Source organism: Oncorhynchus mykiss, chromosome 8, assembly GCF_057628025.1.
Source record: "Oncorhynchus mykiss isolate SJ-2025 chromosome 8, ASM5762802v1, whole genome shotgun sequence".
Lineage (NCBI taxonomy): Eukaryota > Metazoa > Chordata > Actinopteri > Salmoniformes > Salmonidae > Oncorhynchus > Oncorhynchus mykiss.
This window is the reverse complement of record NC_143029.1, coordinates 82704978-82732420: the sequence shown is the minus strand read 5'-3', so window position 1 is coordinate 82732420 and position 27443 is coordinate 82704978. Positions and strand designations below refer to the sequence as shown.

Below are 27443 nucleotides of genomic sequence, written 5' to 3'. Positions count from 1 at the left end.
GGGTACCATTCCTGCTTTTACTTCCTGGAATGGGTAAACTCAAAATGGCTGCCAGTCCATTCTATGGTCAATTCCAATTTAAATTCTCTGTTTTCTCATTCAAAGAGGACACATTGTAATTGTGATTGGAATTTCAGTAACCTTCCTGAATTTAAATAGTTGATCCCAACCTTGGAGACATTGTGTATCACTTGATTTTGTCTCTTTATCAACCGTCCATAGGAAGGTACCAATATATTCATCCAACTTTTTGCTGCAAACTACTGCTATAAGGAACTGATCACTTCAATGATCAAGAAGAAGCAGAAGAGGGGGCGTGGCAGAAGAAGTCTTGGTCTCCTACAGGATGAAACCCGAGCCAACCAGGGTGCACCAGCTTGAGTTCTAAACCTCTCAGATGTTCTCTCTCTCTTCCATCCTCTCTGTCTGTGTATGAAGTGAGGTCTAAACCTCTCAGATGTTATCTCTCTCTCTTCCATCCTCTCTGTCTCTGTATGAAGTGAGGTCTAAACCTCTCAGATGTTCTCTCTCTCTTCCATCCTCTCTGTCTCTGTATGAAGTGAGGTCTAAACCTCTCAGATGTTCTCTCTCTCTTCCATCCTCTCTGTCTCTGTATGAAGTGAGGTCTAAACCTCTCAGATGTTCTCTCTCTCTTCCATCCTCTCTGTCTATGTATGAAGTTAGGTCTTAATAATAATAAAACATGAGCAAGAATTCTGTTTCCTGTCTGTTTTATTGTCTGTTAACTGCATCCACATCCATGTTTTAGAGTGAGACGGTACACTGCTGAGAGAAGCAGAATATATTCAGACTTTACTTTAGGGTAGAATCTACATATAGTTTATAAAGGGTTTGTCAATTAACTGTTACATTTTAGAAATAAGGGATTATCCAGTGTTACTGAGTTTATGGTCGCACAATTTCAGGTGTGAATTTAGAAAGGTTAACAAAGTACTGTATTGGTAATATGGGGTTAATAGAAAAATAATAATCTAAAACTGACTGGATAATATTTCTATTGGTGTTTTACTGTAAGACGAGGAAATGTTGGAGACATTACTGTCAGCAGCATGTGGACATGATTATCACTGATGTAATAGTTGAATCCCAACACTAGATGGCAGACAATGTACAACATAAAGACCTTTGGACGACTCTAGTGTGTTACAGCAGCCTACTCATCTTGGAAGGTGGCAAAGCTACAGCGGTGTTGGTCAGACCATGAGGCATCCCGTAAATCAGTAATCTAACAAAACATCTGTACAGTGCATTCGGAAAGTATTCAGACCCCTTGACTTTTTCCACATTTTGTCATTTTACAGCCTTGTTCTAAAATTGATTAAATAAAACAATTCCTCATCAATCTACACATAATACCCCATAATGACAAGTGTATTAAATTAAAAAAACTTTTTTGCAAGTGTATTAAAATGAAAAAAACTTATTTAGATAAGTATTCACACCCTTTGAAGTTTTCACAACCTTCCAGAAAGACAACCATCTCTGCAGCACTCCACCAGCCAGGCCTTTATGGTAGAGTGGCCAGACGGAAGACACTCCTCACTAAAAGGCACATGACAGCTCACTTGGAGTTTTCCAAAAGGCACCCAAAGACTCTCAGACCATGAGAAACAAGATTCTCTGGTCTGATGAAACCAAGATTGAACTATTTGGCCTGAATGCCAAGCATCATGTCTGGAGGAAACCTGGCACCATCCCTACAGTGATGCATGGTTGTGGCAGTATCATGTTGTGGGGATGTTTTTCAGGGACTGAGAGACATGTCAGGATTAAGGCAAGGATGAACGGAGCAATGTACAGAGAGATCCTTGATAAAACCTGCTCCAGAGCGCTCAGGACCTCAGACTGGGGCGAAGGTTCACCTTCCAACAGGGCAGTGACCCTAAGCACACAGCCAAGACAACGCAGGAGTTGCTTCAGGACAAGTCTCTGAATGTCCTTGAGTGGCCCAGCCAGAGCCCAGACTCTAACCCAATCGAACATCTCTGGAGAGACATGAAAATAGCAGTGCAGATACGCTCCCCATCCAACCTGACAGAGCTTGAGAGGATATGCAGAGAAGAATGGGAGAAACTCCCCAAATATCAAATCAAATGTATTTATATAGCCCTTCGTACATCAGCTGATATCTCAAAGTGCTGTACAGAAACCCAGCCTAAAACCCCAAACAGCAAGCAATGCAGGTGTAGAAGCACGGTGGCTTGGAAAAACTCCCTAGAAAGGCCAAAACCTAGGAAGAACCTAGAGAGGAACCAGGCTATGTGGGGTGGCCAGTCCTCTTCTGGCTGTGCCGGGTGGAGATTATAACAGAACATGGCCAAGATGTTCAAATGTTCATAAATGACCAGCATGGTCTAATAATAATAAGGCAGAACAGTTGAAACTGGAGCAGCAGCACGGCCAGGTGGACTGGGGACAGCAAGGAGTCATCATGTCAGGTAGTCCTGATGCACGGTCCTAGGGCTCAGGTCCTCCGAGAGAGAGAAAGAAAGAGAGAAAGAGAGAATTAGAGAGAGCACACTTAAATTCACACAGGACACCGAATAGGACAGGAGAAGTACTCCAGATATAACAAACTTACCCTAGCCCCCGACACATAAACTACTGCAGCATAAATACTGGAGGCTGAGACAGGAGGGGTCAGGAGACACTGTGGCCCCATCCGAGGACACCCCCGGACAGGGCCAAACAGGCAGAATATAACCCCACCCACTTTGCCAAAGCACAGCCCCCACACCACTAGAGGGATATCTTCAACCACCAACTTACCATCCTGAGACAAGGCAGAGTATAGCCAACAAAGATCTCGCCACGGCACAACCCAAGGGGGGATGCCAACCCAGACAGGAAGATCACGTCAGTGACTCAACCCACTCAAGTGACGCACCCCTCCTAGGAATGGCATTAGAGAGCACCAGTAAACCAGTGACTCAGCCCCTGTAATAATTAAAGGCAGAGAATCCCAGTGGAGAGAGGGGAACCGGCCAGGCAAAGACAGCATGGGCGGTTCGTTGCTCCAGTGCCTTTCCGTTCATCTTCACACTCCTGTGCTGGACTACACTCAATCATAGGACCTACTGAAGAGATGAGTCTTCAATAAAGACTTAAAAGTTGAGACCGAGTCAGCGTCTCTCACATGGGTTGGCAGACCATTCCATAAAAAGGGAGCTCTGCTTCCAGCTGTTTGCTTAGAAATTCTAGGGACAGTAAGGAGGCCTACATCTTGTGACCATAGCGTACGTGTAGGCACGGCAGGACCAAATCAGAAAGATAGGTAGGAGCAAGCCCATGTAATGCTTTGTAGGTTAGCAGTAAAACCTTGAAATCAGCCCTTGCCTTAACAGGAAGCCAGTGTAGAGAGGCTAGCACTGGGATTTACAGTTGATTTGTCAGAGTACAAACCATCCACAGAGACAAACTGTTATCTTTCCGACAGATATGATCTAAACCAGGCCAGAGCTGGTCCATGTAGACCAATTTGAGATTCCAATCTCTCCCAAAAAATGTAGTGATCGATGGTATCAAAAGCAGCACTAAGGTCTAGGAGCACGAGGACAGATAACGAGCCTCAGTCTGACGCCAATTAAAGGTAATTTACCACCTTCACAAGTGCAGTCTCAGTGGTATGATGGGGTCTGAAACCTGACTGAAGCGTTTCGTATACATTGTTTGTCTTCAGGAAGGCAGTGAGTTGCGATGCAACAGCTTTTTCTGAAAGGAATGGGATGAGTTCTTTATATTTTCAGGGTCAAGGTTTGGATTTTTAAGAGAGGCTTCATTACTGCCTCTTTTTGTGAGTTTGGTACACATCCGGTGGATAGAGAGACGTTTATTATGTTCAACATAGGGGGGCCAAGCACAGGAAGCAGCTCTTTCAGTAGTTTAGTTGGAATAGGGTCCAGTATGCAGCTGGAAGGTTTAGAGGCCATGATTATTTTCATCAATGTGTCAAGAGAAATAGTACTGAAAAACTTTAGTGTCTCCCTTGATCCTAGGTCACGGCAGTGTTGTGCAGACTCAGGACAACTGAGCTTGAAGGAATACGCAGATTTAAAGAGGAGTCCGTAATTTGCTTTCTGATGATCATGATCTTTTCCTCAACGTTGTTCATGAATTTATCACTGCTGAAGTTAAAGCCACCCTCTCTTGGGGAATGCTGCTTTATAGTTAGCTTTGCGACAGTATCAAAAATACATTTTGGAATGTTCTTATTTTCTTCAATTAAGTTGGAAAAATAGGATGATCGAGCAGCAGTAAGGGCTCTTCGATACTGCACAGTACTGTCTTTCCAAGCTAGTTGGAAGACTTCCAGTTTGGAGTAGCACCATTTCTGTTCCTCTGGTATTTTCTGAATACCAGGAACCTAGTTTCTTATAACAAATGTTTTTTGTTTTTAGTGGTGCGATTACATCTAGGGTATTGTGCAAGGTTAAATTGGGTTCCTCAGTTAAGTGGGTAACTGGTTTTTGTACTCTGACGTCCTTGGGTAGGCGGAGGGAGTCTGGAAAGACATTAGGGATCTTTGGGTTGTCCGAGAATTTATAACTTTTGTCGCTCAGACCCCAACCCTTGGTTGGTAGTCCAGGATAGTCCAGGATAGTCCAGGATTATCAGGAAAAACATTAAGATCCACAACATTTATTCCACGGAGCAAAACTAGGTCCAGAATATGACTGTGGCAGTGAGTAGGTCCGGAGACATGTTGGCCAAAACCGAGTCGATGATGGACCGAAAGCCTTTTGGAGTGGGTCTGTGGACTTTTCCACGTGAATATTAAAGTCACCAAAAATTTGAATATTATCTGTCATGACTACAAGGTCCGATAGGAATTCAGGGAACTCAGTGAGGAACGCTGTATATGGCCCAGGAGGCCTGTAAACAGTAGCAATAAAAAGTGATTGAGTAGGCTGCATAGATTTCATGACTAGAAGATCAAAAGACAAAACATTTTGTTTTTTTGTAAATTGAAATTTGCTATCATAAATGCTAGCAACACCTCCGCCTTTGCGGGATGCACGGGGGATATGGTCACTAGTGTAACAAGGAGGTGAGGCCTCATTTAACACAGTAAATTCATCAGGCTTAAGCCATGTTTCAGTCAGGCCAATCACATCAAGATTATGATCAGTGATTAGTTAATTGACTATAACTGCCTTGGAAGTGAGGGATCTAACATTAAGTAGCCCTATTTTGAGATGTGAGGTATCACAATCTCTTTCAATAATGGCAGGAATGGAGGAGGTCTTTATTCCAGTGAGATTGTTAAAACCTCTTACTCCCACCCGAGACGCAGACGTCTCATCTAGACACCTGGAAATGCAAATGCGCTACGCTAAATGCTAAATGTACTCGTTAAAACTCAAACGTTCATTAAAACACAAATGCAGGGTATTGAATTAAAGCTACACTCGTTGTGAATCTAGCCAACAAGTCAGATTTTTAAAATGCTTTTCGGCGAAAGCATGAGAAGCTATTATCTGATAGCATGCAACACCCCAAAATACCTGAAGGAGGACGTAAACAAAATAATTAGCGTAGCCGGCGCTACACAAAACGCAGAAATAAAATATAAAACATTCATTACCTTTGATGATATTCTTTGTTGGCACTCCTATATGTTCCATAAACATCACAATTGGGTATTTTTCCCGATTAAATCCGTCCATGTATGCCCAAAATATCCATTTGTATAGCCTGTCTGGTTCAGGAAAAAGCTCAGTTCCAAAACGCAACGTCATTTTTTAAAATTATATAAGTTGCCTATATTCTTTGACAAAACACTTCAAACTACTTTTCTAACCCAACTTTAGGTATTTGTAAATGTTAATAATCTATCAAATTGATCACTGGGCGATCTGTATTCAATAGCAGCTACTCAAGAAAACGTTGTCCTTTCTCTTCCTGTATGCTGGACGAAATGAAGGATCTATTTGTCATTACACAAAGGATTTTTGTCAACGAAAATGACGTTTTTGGCGAGATCGTGTGGAAGTTGTAGGAACTGCAAATCAGAGACTGGCGGATTAATACTTTTCTGTGGTTTTTGTGACCAGGTTTTTCTTGGGATTTCGCTTGCTGTTCACGTTCTGTTATAGTCACAGACATTATTTAACCAGTTTTAGAAACTTCAGAGTGTGTTCTATCCACACACACTAATCATATGCATATACTATATTCCTGGCATGAGTAGCAGGACGCTGAAATGTTGCACGATTTTTAACAGAATGTTCGAAAAAGTAGGGGGTCGACTTAATTAAGGCGAATACCACCATGTTTCGTTTTGCCCAACCTAGGTCGAGGCACAGACACTGTCTCAATGGGGATTTATTGCCCTGACACTCCTTTTGCCATTGAAATGTTCAGTCTCTTCATGTGGGCGTGTTGATACAACTTTAAATACATATACATACACAGCCCGGATTGGCAAATAGGATCATCTAGACTCTAGACTAGAGCCTATCCCATTTATTCCTTCAAAGTAGGAGGATACATATGCAAATAAAAGATGACTGGTCACTGGTCAGAATAATCAGATCAGATTGTGATGTCATGCTCTGGGCCAAAAAACCCATCCCACCTGAACAGGGTGAAATTCCAGATGTTTTAAATACTGTATATAAATAAATAAAAATATGTAGCTCACAATAAAATTCCATTATCATAATTTCTAAGTGTCATTTTTTACCTCATGGTGTGGAAATATATTTTTGACTGCACTGCCCTTTAAAACTATCATAAAATTTCAGATCCTTTTAGGTGAAGGGGTTTATTTTGAATGTCTCTTATAAAGTTGTGGTTCAGCAATTTTATAGATATTTGTTTCCTTATATTTATGGAAAAGGAAAGACATCAATCCGCACTTCGATGGATCGATTTCGATCCGCACTTCGATGGATCGATGTCATTCCTGATCCTTAGATCGCGTAAATATATAACAGATATCTACAGTGGGATAAAAAAGCATTTAGTCAGCCACCAATTGTGCAAGTTCTCCCACTTAAAAAGATGAGAGAGGCCTGTAATTGTCATCATAGGTACACTTCAACTATGACAGACAAAATTAGAGAAAAAAAATCCAGAAAATCACATTGTAGGATTTTTTATGAATTTATTTGCAATTTATGGAGGAAACATTTAAATGTCTTGGAATGGCCTAGTCATAGACCAGACCTCCATCCAATTGAGAATCTGTGGTATGACTTAAGATTGCTGTACACCAGCGGAACCCATCCTGTCATGTATTGTCATATTATGTCTTGTTCCTGTTCTTTCTCTTTACTCCTTCTCCATCTGCTGGTCGTATTAGGTTACCTTCTCTTCCCCTCCTTCCCCCAGCTGTTCCTCATCTTCTCTAACTACCTCGTTCACCCTTTTCCCACCTGTCCCCTTTTTTCCCTCTGATTAGGTCTCTATTTCTCTCTCTGTTCCTGCTTCTGTCTTTGTCAGATTCTCGTTTGAGTTTCTCATGCCAGAACCAAACTATCGTCTTGTTTGCTTCAACCTTGTCCTGTCCTGTCGGAATCTGCCTGTTCATCTGAGGCTACGTGTGATCAGGTACCTCTGTCCTCTACAACCCAGCTAATCTCCTCTGCTGCTAGAAGTGGACTCTAACCCAGCTATTCTCCTCTGCTGCTAGAAGGGGAACTCTTCTGTGATATTCAGAAGGACTTTATGTTTCATTTGTCGCCCTCTCTGCGGGTTGTTTATTTTGCCATCATATACATTTGAAGAGGATCTATGTCTTACCTGTGTTTTGACATTAAAGGACTCTGTTTTTGTTAAACCGCTTTTGGGTCCTCACTCACGTGCATAACAGAAGAATCTGACCAAGAATGGACCCAGCGACTTCGGATCCTCTCCACTCAGCCGTCGAGATCCAGGGAGCGATGCTAGGCAGACACGAGCAGGAATTGTCTGCTGCTCGACATGCCGTTGAGACCCTGGCCGCCCAAGTCTCCAACCTCACAGAACAGATTCACCATCTCCGCCTCGATCCACCGGCCACTTCCAGGGCTTTCGAATCTCCGGAGCCCAGAATCAATAACCCGCCGTGTTACTCTGGGGAGCCCACTGAATGCCGCTCGTTCCTCACCCAGTGTGATATTGTGTTTTCTCTCCAGCCCAACACTTACTCCAGGAGCACAGCTCGTATCGCCTACGTCATATCTCTCCTTACTGGACGGGCTCGTGAGTGGGGCACGGCAATCTGGGAGGCGAGGGCTGAGTGTACTAACCAGTATCAGGACTTTAAGGAGGAGATGATACGGGTTTTTGATCGTTCTGTTTTTGGGGAGGAAGCTTCCAGGGTCCTGTCTTCCCTATGTCAAGGTAATCGATCCATAACAGATTACTCTATTGAGTTTCGCACTCTTGCTGCCTCCAGTGACTGGAACGAGCCGGCTTTGCTCGCTCGTTTTTTGGAGGGTCTCCGCGCGGAGGTAAAGGATGAGATTCTCTCCCGGGAGGTTCCTTCCAGCATGGATTCCTTGATTGAACTCGCTATTCGCATTGAGCGACGGGTTGATCTTCGTCACCGAGCTCGTGGAAAGGAGCTTGCGTTCTCCGTTGCCCCCCTCTCCGCATCACTACCATCTTCCTCCGCCGGCTCGGGTGCTGAGCCTATGCAGCTGGGGGGTATCCGCATCTCGACTAAGGAGAGGGAACGGAGAATCACCAACCGCCTCTGTCTCTATTGCGGTTCCGCTGGTCATTTTGTCACTTCATGTCCAGTAAAAGCCAGAGCTCATCAGTAAGCGGAGGGCTACTGGTGAGCGCTACTACTCTGGTCTCTCCTTCAAGATCCTGCACTACCTTGTCGGTCCATCTACGCTGGACCGGTTCGTCAGCTTCCTGCAGTGCCTTGATAGACTCTGGGGCGGACTCTTCTGTGATATTCAGAAGGACTTTATGTTTCATTTGTCGCCCTCTCTGCGGGTTGTTTATTTTTGCCATCATATACATTTGAAGAGGATCTATGTCTTACCTGTGTTTTGACATTAAAGGACTCTGTTTTTGTTAAACCGCTTTTGGGTCCTCACTCACGTGCATAACACATCCAGCTTGAAAGAGCTGGAGCAGTTGTAACTTGAAGAATGGGCCAAAATCCCAGTGGCTAGATGTGCCAAGCTTATAGTTGACTTTGTGAATAGTGCAATTGTGACTGTAGAGACTTTCTGATCCCAAAGCTCAACAACTTAAGAGCAGACAGGGTGTCATTCATTTATGTCCTTTATGAATATCACTCATGCAGTTTCCATTATTCATTTTTAGATGGTAGCAAATTCATCAACTTTGGTCATGTTGATGGGTAGCAACAGGATTTACTAAACCAGGGTGTGTTCAGTATAGAGAAAACGTTTTGAAACAGAGTGTGAACAGTAGGAAACTCAGTGAAGACCCTCAGATGAACTATAGAGAGAGGGGAACCCAGCACCTTCCTCTCTCCACATACAGGTTCTGACAGTACAGGGAAGACAGAGACATGAGTGTCTCATATCAATACTGTAGTGGCTGTCCTCCAACACTACATGGTATCACTACACTACACTATGAAACCCATGGTCTATCCACCCTCACACATTCACTGCAATGATTATCATTTGCATACCATCGCTGTGGGTATAAACTCTAATTTCATTGGTTGGGACTTGTGTCTCATGGGCATTAAGCCAATCAGCTGTAACCTCTGGGGAGGAGTCAGGTATTTTTATCAGTTCCTCTGTGTTCTTGACTCTAGAGTAAAAGGTGTAACAAGTTCATCTGGACAGTGTGTGAAGGATCAATATCACCACACCAGTGTCCAATAGAGTTATAGAGTGTTGATGAACAGAACACAAAGTAACATGTTGTTGCTCTGTATGCTGACAACCTGTGTATGAATTATTTTAATTTTTTATTTAACTAGGCAAGTCAGTTAAGAACAAATTATTATTTACAATGACGGCCTACCCCGGCAAAACCCGGACGATGCTGGGCCAATTGTGCACCGCCCTATGGATTCCCAATCATGTCCGGATGTGATGCAGCCTGAATAGTGTGCATAGATAGTGTGCATAGATAGTGTGCATAGATAGTGTATATAGATAGTGTATATAGATAGTGTATATAGAGTCTGATTCTGTTTCAGCTCTTCACCTGGACTATGAAGGTTAACACCAGGAACTGATACATTAAACCACACTGGACCCTGAACATATTAACTCATCTATTTAAATAAAACCTCAAAGTAAAAGTTTTTCCAAAGATGTCATGGCTTCCTCTTCAGTCCACAGCAGAATGTAATGGTGTATCCACAATTATGGCATAGAAGGTTCTGTGTTCGTTACGTTAATAAGTCTGATTTCATAAATATTAATCAAATGTCTTTGTTCATTCATTTTCACCTTGCTAGTATTTAATTATGTTATTTCTCAGTTGTATTACTAGAAGAGTTTAATCATGTTCCATTCTCTATTCAGACATCAAATAACTCATTTGGTTATGCACACTGTGGATATCATATCTCATTTCATTGGTCCGCTCCCATTGGCATTAAGCCAATCTCATGTGACCTGTTAGAAAGAGGGAAGTCCATGTATGGTCTGTCAAATGAAATCAAGTTGTATTAGTCACGTGCGCCGAATGCCACAGGTGTAGACCTTACAGTGAAATGCTTGCTTACAAGCCCCTAAGCAACAATGCGTTTTAAAAAATACGAATAAGAAATAAAAGGAACAAGTAATTCAAGAGCAGCAGTAAAATAACAATAGTGAGACTCTATACAGGGGGTACCAGTAAAGAGTCAATGTGCGGGACACCGGTTAGTCGAGATAATTGAGAGAATGTGTACATGTAGGTAGAGTTATTAAAGTGACTATGCATAGATGATAAAAACAGAGAGTAGGGGGGTGGAGCAATGCAAACAGTCTGGGTAGCCATTTGATTAGATGTTCAGTAGTCTTATGGCTTGGGGGTAGATGCTGGTTAGAAGCCTCTTGGAACTAGACTTGGCGCTCCGGTACAGCTTGCCGTGCGGTAGCAGAGAGAAGTCTATGACAAGGGTGGCCCAGTCTATGACAAGGGTGGCTGGAGTCTTTGACAAGTTTTAGGGCCTTCCTCTGACACCGCCTGGTATAGAGGTCCTGGATGGCAGGAAGCTTGGTCCCAGTGATGTACTGGGCCATAAGCACCTCCCTCTGTAGTGCCTTGCGGTCAGAGGCCGAGCAGTTGCCATACCAGGCAGTGATGCAACCAGTCAGGATGCTCTTGATGGTGCAGCTGTAGAACCTTTTGAGGATCAGAGGACCCATGCCAAATCGTTTCAATCTCTTGAGGGGGAACAGGTCTTGTCATGCCCTCTTCACAACTGTTTTGATGTATTTGAACCATGTTAGTTTGTTGGTGATGTGGACACCAAGGAACTTAATGCTCTCAACCTGTTCCACTACAGCCCAGTCGATGAGAATGGGGGCGTGCTCGGTCCTCATTTTCTTGTAGTCCACAATCATCTCCTTTGTCTTGATCACGTTGAAGGAGAAGTTGCTGTCCTGGCACCACACGGCCAGGTCTCTGAACTCCTCCCTACAGGCTGTCTCGTTGCTGTCGGTGATCAGGCCTACCACTGTTGTGTTATCGGCAAATTGAATGATGGCGTTGGAGTCGTGCCTGGCCGAGCAGTCATGAGTCAACAGGGAGTACAGGAGGGAACTGAGCACACACTCCTGAAGGGCCCCTGTGTTGAGGATCAGTGTGAGGGATGTGTTGTTACCTACCCTTACCACCTGGGAGCGGCCCGTCAGGAAGTCCAGGATCCAGGGCACTATGGTGTTAAACGCTGAGCTGTAGTCAATGAATAGCATTCTCAAATAGGTGTTACTTTTGTCCATGTGGGAAAGGGCATTGTGGAGTGCAATAGAGATTGCATCATCTGTGGATCTGTTAGGGTGGTATGCAAATTGGAGTGGGTCTAGGGTTTCTGGGATAATGGTGTTGATGTGATCCATGACCAGCCTTTCAAAACACTTCACGGCTACAGACGTGAGTGCTACAGATCGATAGCCACTATGGTGGTCTGCTTAAAACATGTTGGTATTACAGAGAGGTTGAAAATGTCAGTGAAGACACTTGCCAGTTGGTTAGCGCATGCTCACAGTACATGTCCTGGTAAACCGTCTGGCCCTGCGGCCTTGTGAATGTTGACCTGTTTAAAGGTCTTACTCACATCGGCTGCGGAGAGCGTGATCACATAGTTGTCCGGAACAGCTGGTGCTCTCATGCATGTTTCAGTGTTATTTACCTCGAAGCGAGCATAGAAGTAGTTTAGCTCGTCTGGTAGGCTCGTATCACTGGGCAGCTCTTGACTGTGCTTCCCTTCGTAGTCTGTAATGGTCTGCAAGCTCTGCCACATCCCAATGAGCATTGGAGCTGCTGTAATACGATTCAATCTTAGTCCTGTGTTGACGCTTTGCCTGTTTGATGTTTCGTCGGAGGGCATAGCGGGATTTCTTATAAGCGTCCGGGTTAGAGTCCCGCTCCTTGAAATCGGCAACTCTGGCCTTTAGCTCAGTGAGGATGTTGCCTGTAATCCATTGCTTTTGGTTGGGGTGTGTACGTACAGTCACTGTGGGGACAACGTCATCAATGCACTTATTGATGAAGCCAATGACTGATATGGTGTCAGAGGAATCCCGGAACATATTCCAGTCTGTGCTAGCAAAACAATCCTGTAGCTTAGCATCTGCTTCATCTGACCACTTTTTTTATTGACCAAGTCACTGGTGCTTCCTGCTTTAGTTTGTGCTTGAAAGCAGGAATCAGGAGGTTAGAATTACGGTCAGATTTGCCAAATGGAGGGCGAGGGAGAGCTTTGTCTGCGTCTCTGTGTGTGGAGGTAAAGTGGTCTTGAGTTTTTTTCCCTCTGGTTGAATATTTAACATACTGATAGGAATTTGGTAAAACGGAATTAAGTTTCCCTGCATTAAAGTCCCCGGGCCACTAGGAGCGTCACCTCTGGTTCAGCGGTTTCCTGTTTGCTTAGCTCATTGAGTGTGGTCTTAGTAACAGCATCAGTCTGTGGTGGTATGTAGACAGCTACGAAAAATACAGATGAAAACTCTCTAGGTAGATAGTGTGGTCTACAGCTTGTCATGAGATACTCTACCTCATGTGAGCAAATACACATAGACCACCCCCCTTGTCTTACCAGACGCTGCTATTCTATCCTGCCGATACAGCGCATAACCAGCCAGCTGTATGTTGATGATGTTGTCGTTCAGCCACAACTCCGTGAAACACAAGATAGTACAGTTTTTAATGTCATGTCCTCTTTTTCTCCGTTTTCTCTTCACGCAAATGATGGGGATTTGGTCCTGTTCCCGGGAAAGCAGTATGTCGTTCACGTTGGGCTAGTCAGACTCGATAAAGGAAAAAAAAGCTTTTGCCAGTCCGTGGTGAATAATCGCTGTTCTGATGTCCAGAAGTTATTTTCCATCATAAGAGACAGTAGCAGCAACATTATGTACACAATAAGTCAAAAAAACAAGTTACAAACAACGCAAAATAACGATTTAAAAATCACAGTTGGTTAGGTGCACGTAAAACGTCAGCCACCTTCTCCGGCATCAGCCACCTTCTCATGATACATGATTGGTTATTTTGTATTCTAACCCCCCTCCTCTGTATTCTAACCCCCCTCCTCTGTATTCTAACCCCCCTCCTCTGTATTCTACCCCCCCTCCTCTGTATTCTACCCCCCCTCCTCTGTATTCTACCCCCCCCCTCCTCTGTATTCTACCCCCCCTCCTCTGTATTCTACCCCCCCTCCTCTGTATTCTACCCCCCCTCCTCTGTATTCTCCCCCCCTCCTCTGTATTCTACCCCCCCTCCTCTGTATTCTAACTCCCCCCCCTCCTCTGTATTCTACCCCCCCTCCTCTGTATTCTAACCCCCCTCCTCTGTATTCTAACCCCCCTCTTCTGTATTCTAACCCCCCTCCTCTGTATTCTAACCCCCCTCCTCTGTATTCTAACCCCCCCCTCCTCTGTATTCTAACCCCCCTCCTCTGTATTCTACCCCCCTCCTCTTTATTCTACCCCCCTCCTCTGTATTCTAACCCCCCTCCTCTGTATTCTAACCCCTCTCCTCCGTATTCTAACCCCCCTCCTCTGTATTCTAACCCCCCTCCTGTGTATTCTAACCCCCCCGTCCTCTGTATTCTAACCCCCCTCCTCTGTATTCTACCCCCCTCCTCTGTATTCTACCCCCCCTCCTCTGTATTCTAACCCCCCTCCTCTGTATTCTACCCCCCCTCTGTATTCTAACCCCCCTCCTCTGTATTCTAACCCCCCTCCTCTGTATTCTACCCCCCCTCCTCTGTATTCTACCCCCCTCCTCTGTATTCTACCCCCCTCCTCTGTATTCTACCCCCCTCCTCTGTATTCTACCCCTCCCCCCATTCCTGCCCGTTACCCCGTCTGCTAATGATAATAAAACACCTGTCTAATGAAGTGTATGCTCTGAACTTAACTAAACACCAGAAATATCCATTTAATTTTGAGAAATTTGTTTGGGATTCCTTCCATTTCAAAATAATGAATTAAAATGTATTTAAAATTGAAACCTGTAAAAAGTTCAGTTGTATAGTAGCCTAAATTAACATGGCATTATGCTAATGAGAAGCATCATTCCCCCAAAATATACAATATTACTTTTTTGTTTTACTTGAACTTTTGTGCAGTTGAACAGAAATGTACAAGATGTTGACAACATATTCTCCATAGTGTCTCTCTCCATCTAAAATGGAGGAGAATAAAGGACCTAAAAGCAATAATATTTAAAGCAGCTGATAACGACTTTATGGGATACATGTCTCTCTGCATCTGGACCTAAAATCAGAACATATTCAAAGCAGCTGATAACTAATTAAAGTGTTACAATTGTTAAGGTCAGAGCAGGTGGAGAAAGACTGAAGGTCCATTGTCACAGGTCTGGTCAGAACAGTATTTAAAGGGTCACCTCTCCCAGCTTCAGTAGGCTCTGACCATCACAGGAAAGACCCATCACTCTCACCTCTCAACAGGAAGACCCTTCACTGTCACCTCTCAACAGGGAAGACCCTTCACTCTCACCTCTCAACAGGGAAGACCCTTCCCCCACACCTCTCGGGTCAAGGGTCAAAGTCCCCGGGTCAAACTCCAACACTCAGACATCATTTACATCCAATTTTCAAAATGTAAATTTTAGGGTCAGGGAAAATTTGTGGAGTAAAAAAGTACATTATTTTCTTTAGGAACACTCAGACATAATTTACAAACAAAGCATGTGTGTTTAGTGAGTCTGCCAGATCAGAGGCAGTATGGATGACCAGGGATGTTCTCTTGATAAGTGCGTGAATTGGACAATTTTCCTGTCCTGCTAAGCATTCAAAATGTACATTTTAGGGTCAAGGAGAATTTGTGGAGTAAAAAGTACACTATTTTCTTTACGAATGTAATGAAGTAAAAGTAAAACATGAAAATATAAAAATACCCCCAAAAAACTACTAGAGAAGTACTTTAAAGTATTTTCACTTGAGTACTTTACACAACTGTGTAGATGATAAGGAAGTTAAAACTGCTGACTCTCTCTACTGCAGTCCCATTGATGTGCATCGTGGGCATGTTCCCTTTTCTGCTTCCTGAAGTCAACAATCATCTGTTTTGCAGATGTTGAGGGATGCCTGTTCCTCAATGCCTGTTCCTCCTCCCTATAGGCTGACTCGTTGTTGTTAGTTATTAGGGCTATTGTCGTGGTGTCGTTAGCAAACTTGATGATGGATTTGGTGAAAGCCACCCAGTGGTGGTGGAACAGGGAGTTGGGCAGAGGGCTGAGGACACAACCCTGTGTTAAAAACGTTTTTGGGCTGTTTATAAAAACAATCTATTTTCACCAGTAATTTTGAGGTTGTGTTGTATTACTATAAATTTAGCAACACGTTCATGTTTCAGTCACTGTCAGTCTGACATTTGACATACTGTAGCTCCTACAACTCTCAGATAACTCCATTAACTCCAGTGGTAAGCTACTGTACCCTATAGCCTGAAATGGGTTATTGAGATTCAAATGTAATTTGAAGAGTTATAGTTACAGTGGCCAAATTGAATGCGAAGACACTTAGTGCCCTCTGAAATTAACATGTGCTTGACTCCTCTTTAATTTGCATCTCTGTTTGATCCTTTCCAGCATTTCCCCTGGACAGCCATGAAGATGACAATTAAGCAGACCTTAACTTTGGCCATTTTGCTTTTTCGACTGACCATCTCGGTTGAAGGAGGGGTAAGTGACTTTAAATAAATCATCTCCTAATCTACTAGTATGATATATACCGTCTCGTTAGTAGGTATCCAACAAAAGTGAGAAACGCTTTGGCTAATTGAACATGTTTTTTTTTATTGAAAATAGTTACTGTTTTGTTATGAATCAATTGCCTCTCTGTTTTACGAACAGGGGACTGGGTCTGGGCCGGTTCAACAGGTAAAACAACCAGAACTACAAACACTACATTATTGATTTACTGAATAATATGACATACTGTGTGCTGGTAGTCCATTTAATTAAAAACTAGTTATTCAAGTAATATCGTTATGATAAAGCATTTGTAGTATTATTAATTTAGTTTATTATTATTCATTCACTTTTCAGAGAAAAGTTTCTGAAGTAATTAACAGTAAATTACTAACTGAACATGTTTTTATTTGAAAAGTAGTTTTTTGTTCTGAATATATAACTTGGGACCCCAACACACTTACACTTTGTGAAAATGTATCATAATTGTCAGTTGCATTAGCATTATACATTGTCAATGAATACAGTGAAATGGTTGCCTGCTCTGAGTGTAACTACTTTTTTAAAGATATGGATTATGTGATTTACAGGCAAAGATTAGCAATTAGCGTCAGACAATTCAGGTATTACTTGTACCTATAATGTTTCTATTTATTTATTTAATAATATTTTAGTATCATTTTGGGGATATCATCAAATTTGATCGAACTGGGTTCAACCACTATGCAATTTGGGTGGGTGATGAAGTGTTTGGCAGTCCCAATATAAGAAAAAATGGACAAAATATTTTTCACTTCCCAGGTAAGTTTAAAATATTAACAATATAAAACATGAGCCTATACAATCCAAAATATTACTATAAAGTCACCAAAATGTCTGATTTCATTTCCATTTCTCTATCAGGTGAAGTATTCTCTACAGTTACAAAATGTGCCTTTGATTCACTGGATGTGGTTAAAGGCAGTAGTTCCCCTGTGGTGGCAAATGATCTAGATGGACAAAAAGATGTCAGAACGGTTGTTCAGATGATTCAAGATATTGTGACCCTGAATAACGATTGTGAGAGATACCATGTTGGCAAGAACAATTGTGAGCATATTGCCACAACTATTCGCTACGGTGAGGCTGTCTGCTTGCAGGTATGTGTATTTATTTAATCAGACTCTGAAGAGGCAAAATACAACAACTGAAGTGTGTAGTGAACTTCCATTCCATCAAACACAAACTCTCTTTCTTGTCTTGACAACTGCATTTTTTGGGATTTTGGATATGGATCAATCTATTACTGAGCATATTTAAATGAGGTGAAGGCTAGCCATCAATGTAGCTAGAACCATGACGGCATTATGTTTATAACCTCAGGCACATTCAATTAATTAAACATTTCACTATGTTTCACAACGGTTTGTACTGAATGACAACGGTGCGCACCATTCTTCAATGTTCTTTGAGGTGTGTTTGCTCCCATCTGGTGGGATGTGTGTCCTGATTAATATGGGTATGACCATTTAAAATGGCAAAACTTGAACAGTGTCATACTGAAATCTATTGCCTTCTCAGAGACCATATTCACAGCATTTTTAAACTGGTCTTTCAGTACAGCACCATTTCCATTCAATTAAAAATTGTACAACGTTGGCCCCTGCTGAATTGCTGGCCTGACTTTTCTCTCCTTCAATGGTCCATAGCAAGGTTCCAATCCACTTACTGAAAATGTGGCGAAATTCTGCTGTGCTACCAATAGAGTTGCCGAAACACTCAAGAAGAATCAGAAGAGGGGGCGTGGCAGAAGAGGTCTTGGTCTCCTACAGGATGAAACCCGTGCCAACCAGGGTGCACCAGCTGCTTGAGTTCTAAACCTCTCAGATGTTCTCTCTCTCTTCCATCTTCTCTGTCTCTGAATGAAGTGAGGTCTAAACCTCTCAGATGTCCTCTCTCTCTTCCATCTTCTCTGTCTCTGAATGAAGTGAGGTCTAAACCTCTCAGATGTTCTCTCTCTCTTCCATCCTCTCTGTCTCTGTATGAAGTGAGGTCTAAACCTCTCAGATGTTCTCTCTCTCTTCCATCTTCTCTGTCTCTGAATGAAGTGAGGTCTAAACCTCTCAGATGTTCTCTCTCTCTTCCATCCTCTCTGTCTCTGTATGAAGTGAGGTCTAAACCTCTCAGATGTTCTCTCTCTCTTCCATCCTCTCTGTCTCTGTATGAAGTGAGATCTAAACCTCTCAGATGTTCTCTCTCTCTTCCATCCTCTCTGTCTCTGTATGAAGTGAGGTCTAAACCTCTCAGATATTCTCTCTCTCTTCCATCCTCTCTGTCTCTGTATGAGGTGAGGTCTTAATAATAATAAAACATGAGCAAGAATTCTGTTTCCTGTCTGTTTTATTAAATGGGTAAGCCGTCAATTAAGAGTTACATTTTTTTAAATATGTTATAACTCACTTATTGTTAAGTGATTTATTGGTAATATGATGTTTTACTGGAAGATGAGGAAATGTTGGAGACATTACTGTTAGCAGCACATGGACATGATTATCACTGATGTAATAGTTGAATCCCAACACCAGATGGCAGACAATGTACAACCTAAAGACCTTTGGTCTCGTGCTCTCAAATTATATTCTGGACCTTTGTGCCAGTTTGACTGCATTTTTTCATTCTTCCCTTCTAATCAGGGACTGATTTATACCTGGGACACCAGGTGGATGCAATTCATTATCAGGTAGAACAGAAAAACTGCAGCAATCTGGACCTCCAGGGTAGTTTTGGATACCCCTGGTCTTGTGAATTACAGTGGACTATTTATAATAAAACTACATGACAACTAATTGATAACTAACTGATAACTAATCTATAACTAAATGATAACTACCTGATACCTAATTATAACTAAGTGATAACTACATGATCACTAATAGGCGATATGATGATAACGGCTAATATGAGCTAAGTACTATTGGATTCTAAATTGACCCCTGACCCATAGCCGCAGGAAGTTGTTTGGGGTTTTGAGGGGAGCTGAGGACTACTTTCCTGGAGTAATAAAGGGCCATTTCATAAAGTACAGAGGAGTATGTTTCTTCACTTATACAGGAGTAATAAAGCCCCTCCCCCAAACAAGCCCTGCTTGTTATCTAATTTGTCAATCCACTAAGAATGCTGGTGACATCACACGTATTCCACAGAGAGGACACACTCAGCTTGTGTTCACCTGTGAGTGCATGCGTATGTCTGTGTGTTAGCCATGCTCTTCTGTCAAGATTTGTCATCCAGTGAGCCCAGTAAAGTCCCACTGGAGGGTAAAGGTTTTATGGAGGGTAGGCAGTAGCTATGATGGAGGGTATACAGTAGGTATGATGGAGGGAATACAGTAGGTATGATGGAGGGTATACAGTAGGTATGATGGAGGGTATACAGTAGGTATGATGGAGGGTATACAGTAGGTATGATGGAGGGTATACAGTAGGTATGATGGAGGGTATACAGTTGGTGTGATGGAGGGTATACAGTAGGTATGATGGAGGACATACAGTAGGTATGATGGAGGACATACAGTAGGTATGATGGAGGGTATACATCAGGTATGATGGAGGGTATACAGTAGGTATGATGGAGGGTATACATCAGGTAAGATGGAGGGTATACAGTAGGTATGATGGAGGGTATACAGTAGGTATGATGGAGAGTATACAGTAGGTATGATGGAGGGTATACAGTAGGTATGATGGAGGGTATACAGTAGGTATAATGGGGGGTATACAGTAGGTATGATGGAGGGTAAACAGTAGGTATTATGGAGGGTATACATCAGGTATGATGGAGGGTATACAGTAGGTATGATGGAGGGTATACAGTAGGTATGATGGAGGGTACATAAGGTATGATGGAGGGTATACAGTAGGTATGATGGAGGGTACATAAGGTATGATGGAGGGTATACAGTAGGTATGATGGAGGGTATACAGTGGGTATGATGGAGGGTATACAGTAGGTATGATGGAGGGTACATAAGGTATGATGGAGGGTATACAGTAGGTATGATGTAGGGTATACAGTAGGTATGATGGAGGGTATACAGTAGGTATGATGGAGGGTATACAGTAGATATGATGGAGGGTATAGGGTATACATCAGGTATGATGGAGGGTATACAGTAGGTATGATGGAGGGTATACAGTAGGTATGATGGAGGGTATACAGTAAGTATGATGGAGGGTATACAGTAGGTATGATGGGGGTATACAGTAGGTATGATGGAGGGTATACAGTAGGTATGATGGGGGGTACACAGTAGGTATGATGGAGGGTAAACAGTAGGTATTATGAAGGGTATACATCAGGTATGATGGAGGGTATACAGTAGGTATGATGGAGGGAATACAGTAGGTATGATGGAGGGTATACAGTAGGTATGATGGAGGGTACATAAGGTATGATGGAGGGTATACAGTAGGTATGATGGAGGGTACATAAGGTATGATGGAGGGTATACAGTAGGTATGATGTAGGGTATACAGTAGGTATGATGGAGGGTATACAGTAGGTATGATGGAGGGTATACAGTAGATATGATGGAGGGTATAGGGTAAACATTAGGTATGATGGAGGATATACAGTAGGTATGATGGAGGGTATACAGTAGGTATGATGGAGGGTATACAGTAGGTATGATGGGGGGTACACAGTAGGTATGATGGAGGGTATACAGTAGGTATGATGGGGGGTATACAGTAGGTATGATGGAGGGTAAACAGTAGGTATTATGGAGGGTATACATCAGGTATGATGGAGGGTATACAGTAGGTATGATGGAGGGAATACAGTAGGTATGATGGAGGGTATACAGTAGGTATGATGGAGGGTATACAGTAGGTATGATGGAGGGTATACAGTAGGTATGATGGAGGGTAAACAGTAGGTATGATGGAGGATATACAGTAGGTATGATGGAGGGTATACAGTAGGTATGATGGAGGTTATACAGTAGGTATGATGGAGGACATACAGTAGGTATGATGGAGGGTATACATCAGGTATGATGGAGGGTATACAGTAGGTATGATGGAGGGTATACAGTAGGTATGATGGAGGGTACATAAGGTATGATGGAGGGTATACAGTAGGTATGATGGAGGGTATACAGTAGGTATGATGGAGGGTACATAAGGTATGATGGAGGGTATACAGTAGGTATGATGGAGGGTATACAGTAGGTATGATGGAGGGTACATAAGGTATGATGGAGGGTATACAGTAGGTATGATGTAGGGTATACAGTAGGTATGATGGAGGGTATACAGTAGGTATGATGGAGGGTATACAGTAGATATGATGGAGGGTATAGGGTATACAGTAGGTATGATGGAGGGTATACAGTAGGTATGATGGGAACTCTCTACTAGGCACAGATTAATATCCTCCTTAATCCCACAATTCAATGGGATGGCATCAAGTCAGAATTCCAACAATGGGCCTCAGTAGATAGACAGCAAAGAGTGTCAGGGGCCAATTAATAGCATTCCACTGTATACTGTCTGGATTCTCAAGCCAAACAGGTTCCTGCAACACATCATCAGAACATGTATCTGAATGCAGCACGCACTGAGATCCCCATCCCCAGACACAGGGGGTTACAAAGACTGGACTGAGACCCCAGCTCGCTCCATATGATGGAGGGTACATAAGGTTTGATGGAGGGTATACAGCAGGTATGATGTATATAGGATCTGTCCAAGGCCAGTCTCTACACGGATGTGTCCAAGGCCATTCTCTACAGGGATCTGTCCAAGGCCATTCTCTACAGGGATCTGTCCAGGCTAGTCTCTACAGAGGTCTGTCCAAGGCGTCTCTACAGGGGATCTGTCCAGGCCAGTCTCTACAGGGATTTGTCCAGGCCAGTCTCTACAGGGATCTGTCCAAGGCCAGTCTCTACAGGGATCTGTCCAGTCAAGTCTCTACAGGGATTTGTCCAGTCAAGTCTCTACAGGGATTTGTCCAGGCCAGTCTCTACAGGGATCTGTCCATGGCGTCTCTACAGGGATCTGTCCAGGCCAGTCTCTACAGGGATTTGTCCAGGCCAGTCTCTACAGCGATCTGTCCAAGGCCAGTCTCTACAGGGATCTTCAACGTGGTACAGGGACATTAAACGTGATAGAGTTAAAAATGAAATTTGTTTAAATCAGGTCTGTTTGCTAGGGATGGGGAAGTGTGACACCAATCAGGCCCCCGAGGACTGGAATTACCCAGACCTGCGTAACGGGTTGGTGGAGAGGTTGGTGGGTTGGTGGAGAGCGGGTTGGCGGGTTGGTGGAGAGCGGGTTGGTGGGTTGGTGGAGAGCGGGTTGGTGGGTTGGTGGAGAGCGGGTTGGTGGAGAGCGGGTTGGTGGGTTGGTGGAGAGCGGGTTGGTGGGTTGGTGGAGAGGTTGGTGGTTTGGTGGAGAGGTTGGTGGGTTGGTGGAGAGGTTGGTGGAGAGGTTGGTGGAGAGGTTGGTGGAGAGCGGGTTGGTGGGTTGGTGGAGAGCGGGTTGGTGGGTTGGTGGAGAGGTTGGTGGGTTGGTGGAGAGGTTGGCGGGTTGGTGGAGAGCGGGTTGGTGGGTTGGGGGAGAGGTTGGTAGGTTGGTGGAGAGGTTGGTGGGTTGGTGGAGAGCGCTGTACGCTCAGCAAAACACTTATTGGAAAAGTATCACAGAGACCAGTCCGATATCCATGCTGCGTTGCTGTTTGTGCGCATCCTTCCCCGAGAAGAGACTGTTTTCCAGGAGGACTTGGAAAATGCTTCTCACAACCACAGAGATGCTTCGCCCTGTGGTGAAGGAGGCTCTGACACAACAAAGAATGAGGGGAGAAGTGTACTAAGACCACAGTGCAAGGCAGCTCAGTCCATTAGGGCCTGTCCCTACTGCCCCTGGCACTGGAGCTGTTTCTAAAAAAAATTCTCAAGGGTCAGCTCTTCTAGCTGGCGATCCTGCCCTAACACTGACTCGGTCTGGAAGGGTAAGCAAGCCCAATCCCAAAGATGGTCACTTTTGGAATTCTTAGGCCTAGAACTATAAGACAATGGGGTCACAATAGGCTGTGTAACATTGAACATTGTTAGTGTTGCAAGTTAAAAGAAGGGGGATGTAGATGGGTGGTTGTTCCACCAAGAATTCATGGACTACAAGTGGGATGTGGGGACCACATTGAGTGTGACACAAGATGTAGAGTATCATGTATGAAATTCAGAAGGTCAAGTAAACTCCCTTATTCACCTGCATGATAGAGTAGTCTAAACGGTTAAGAAGCTACAGACAGAAGTTGGCACATCAGCGTTACTGATGTCATAGGAGTCCCGTGGGGCTTATGGGGGTCGTAGAGCAAAACGGAGAACACCATCGTGTTTTTAGTCTCCCTTTCGTATTAGTTTGTAGGCCAAACACTACAGACGTTTTTGTGAGAAGACCGTCTTATGGTCTGACGAACACTGCTCAGGCTCTGCCACCTATCACCCCAGATGCGGAAGGGCGACATTTTCAGATGCGGTGGATTGGGATGCAGCCCATGCAAAAGAAACAGATATATGTAGCTTACAGCTGACAGATTTTGATGGGGATTTTTTTGTTTGTTATTTAGATTGACGCACCGGTGCTTCAATGGACTCTAGGGGATTTCATCCAGCGATAGCCGACCCCAACATATAAGATGTTTGTCGGTGTGGTGTGTTGTAGGTGTAACTACGTTGGAGCTGTCAAATCGGTGAGCAGCTGCTCTTGATCATTGTCACAAAGCCACACCCATCCCACTCAGGTTAGAAGTTCAGAACAAGAAAGTGTAGGCTATATAGAAACAATTATAGTCAAATTAAAAATAATTCAACTAAATGATGAGGATTTCTATCAGCCTAATCGAGGTGTAGATAACACCTCACATTTGTGTTTGAACATGTAAACAATTCTTAATGTGATTTCTCTTAATCAAATCAAATCAAATCAAATTTTATTTGTCACATACACATGGTTAGCAGATGTTAATGCGAGTGTAGTGAAATGCTTGTGCTTCTAGTTCCGACAATGCAGTAATAACCAACAAGTAATCTAACTAACAATTCCAAAAATACTGTCTTGTACACAGTGTAAGGGGATAAAGAATATGTACATAAGGATATATGAATGAGTGATGGTACAAAGCAGCATAGGCAAGATACAGTAGATGGTATCGAGTACAGTATATACATATGAGATGAGTATGTAAACAAAGTGGCATAGTTAAAGTGGCTAGTGATACATGTATTACATAAGGATACAGTCGATGATATAGAGTACAGTATATACGTATGCATATGAGATGAATAATGTAGGGTAAGTAACATTATATAAGGTAGCATTGTTTAAAGTGGCTAGTGACATATTTACATCATTTCCCATCAATTCCCATTATTAAAGTGGCTGGAGTTGAGTCAGTGTCAGTGTGTTGGCAGCAGCCACTCAATGTTAGTGGTGGCTGTTTAACAGTCTGATGGCCTTGAGATAGAAGCTGTTTTTCAGTCTCTCGGTCCCAGCTTTGATGCACCTGTACTGACCTCGCCTTCTGGATGATAGCGGGGTGAACAGGCAGTGGCTCGGGTGGTTGATGTCCTTGATGATCTTTATGACCTTCCTGTGACATCGGGTAGTGTAGGTGTCCTGGAGGGCAGGTAGTTTGCCCCCGGTGATGCGTTGTGCAGACCTCACTACCCTCTGGAGAGCCTTACGGTTGAGGGCGGAGCAGTTGCCGTACCAGGCGGTGATACAGCCCGCCAAGATGCTCTCGATTGTGCATCTGTAGAAGTTTGTGAGTGCTTTTGGTGACAAGCCGAATTTCTTCAGCCTCCTGAGGTTGAAGAGGCGCTGCTGCGCCTTCTTCACAATGCTGTCTGTGTGAGTGGACCAATTCAGTTTGTCTGTGATGTGTATGCCGAGGAACTTAAAACGTGCTACCCTCTCCACTACTTGTTATGCACGTGAGTGAGGACCCAAAAGCGGTTTAACAAAAACAGAGTCCTTTAATGTCAAAACACAGGGAAGACATAGATCCTCTTCAGATGTATATAATGGCAAAATAGACAACCCGCAGAGAGGGCGACAAATTAATCATAAAGTTCTTCTGATATTCACAGAAGAGTCCCCCTTCTTAGCAGCAGAGGAGAATAGCTGGGTTAGAGTCCCCTTCTTAGCAGCAGAGGAGAATAGCTGGGTTAGCGGCGACAGACTGCTGGTCTCTCTGGGTAGGTGCGGGTCGTAGAGGACAGAGGTACCTGATCACACGTAGCATCAGAAGAACAGGCAGATTCCGACAGGACGGGACAAGGGTGAAGCAAACGAGACGATAGCTTGGTTCTGGCATGAGAAACTCAAACGAGAATCTGACAAAGAAAGAAGCAGGAACAGAGAGTGAAATAGAGACCTAATCAGAGGGAAAAAGGGAACAGGTGGGAAGAGGGTGAACGAGGTAGTTAGAGGAGATGAGGAACAGCTGGAGGAGGAGAGAAAGAGAAGGTAACCTAATACGACCAGCAGAGGGAGACAGAGTGAAGAGAAAGAACAGGAACAAGACATAACATGACAAGACATGACACTACTGTTCCATCGATGTGGATAGGGGGGTGTTCCCTCTGCTGTTTCCTGAAGTCCACAATCATCTCCTTAGTTTTGTTGACGTTGAGTGTGAGGTTATTTTCCTGACACCACACTCCGAGGGCCCTCACCTCCTCCCTGTAGGCCGTCTCGTCGTTGTTGGTAATCAAGCCTACCACTGTTGTGTCGTCCGCAAACTTGATGATTGAGTTGGAGGCGTGCGTGGCCACGCAGTTGTGGGTGAACAGGGAGTACAGGAGAGAGCTCAGAACGCACCCTTGTGGGGCTCCAGTGTTGAGGATCAGCGGGGAGGAGATGTTGTTGCCTACCCTCACCACCTGGGGGCGGCCCGTCAGGAAGTCCAGTACCCAGTTGCACAGGGCGGGGTCGAGACCCAGGGTCTCGAGCTTGATGACGAGCTTGGAGGGTACTATGGTGTTGAATGCCGAGCTGTAGTCGATGAACAGCATTCTCACATAGGTATTCCTCTTGTCCAGATGGGTTAGGGCAGTGTGCAGTGTGGTTGAGATTGCATCGTCTGTGGACCTATTTGGGCGGTAAGCAAATTGGAGTGGGTCTAGGGTGTCAGGTAGGGTGGAGGTGATATGGTCCTTGACTAGTCTCTCAAAGCACTTCATGATGACGGAAGTGAGTGCTACGGGGCGGTAGTCGTTTAGCTCAGTTACCTTAGCTTTCTTGGGAACAGGAACAATGGTGGCCCTCTTGAAGCATGTGGGAACAGCAGACTGGTATAGGGATTGATTGAATATGTCCGTAAACACACCGGCCAGCTGGTCTGCGCATGCTCTGAGGGCGCGGCTGGGGATGCCGTCTGGGCCTGCAGCCTTGCGAGGGTTAACACGTTTAAATGTCTTACTCACCTCGGCTGCAGTGAAGGAGAGACCGCATGTTTTCGTTGCAGGCCGTGTCAGTGGCACTGTATTGTCCTCAAAGCGGGCAAAAAAGTTATTTAGTCTGCCTGGGAGCAGGACATCCCAACATAATGGAGTCAATTCTATTCATTTGAATTTGTAAATATGTTTTAGATGTGATAAATTAAAACAACGCTTTTTATTTACTGATTGTTGCACTTTTGCAGATTACTGGCACATACTCTGGTCTACCTCCTTCCAGTTGTCTTTGTGAACGCATCTCCCCTCCAACGTCTGTCTGGTCTACCTCCTTCCAGTTGTCTTTGTAAACGCATCTCCCCTCCAACGTCTGTCTGGTCTACCTCCTTCCAGTTGTCTTTGAAAACGCATCTCCCCTCCAACGTCTGTCTGGTCTACCTCCTTCCAGTTGTCTTTGTAAACGCATCTCCCCTCCAACGTCTGTCTGGTCTACCTCCTTCCAGTTGTCTTTGAAAACGCTTCTCCCCTCCAAGTTGGTCATGTTTATCACTATAGTTTTGATTGACTCTGTCAGGAACTGTTCTAAGCAGGATTTTATGTCATCAACCCGGGATATGACGTATCTCGTTGGCCTTGGGGTCATCTTGATAACATTTTCAGCCGACAGCCAACCTCTCCTCTCAGG

General features: G+C 43.9%; 1 long non-coding RNA gene across 1 annotated transcript; it reads right to left on the bottom strand.

The window, feature by feature from the left end:
• Positions 1-714: 714 nt before the first annotated feature.
• Positions 715-6021, bottom strand: LOC149982157 (uncharacterized). Its single transcript, XR_016482669.1, has 2 exons — positions 5606-6021; positions 715-2492 (listed from the first exon to the last, which is right to left on the bottom strand). It is a non-coding gene; the product is annotated as an uncharacterized LOC149982157 (long non-coding RNA).
• Between the last annotated feature and the right edge of the window lie 21422 nt (positions 6022-27443).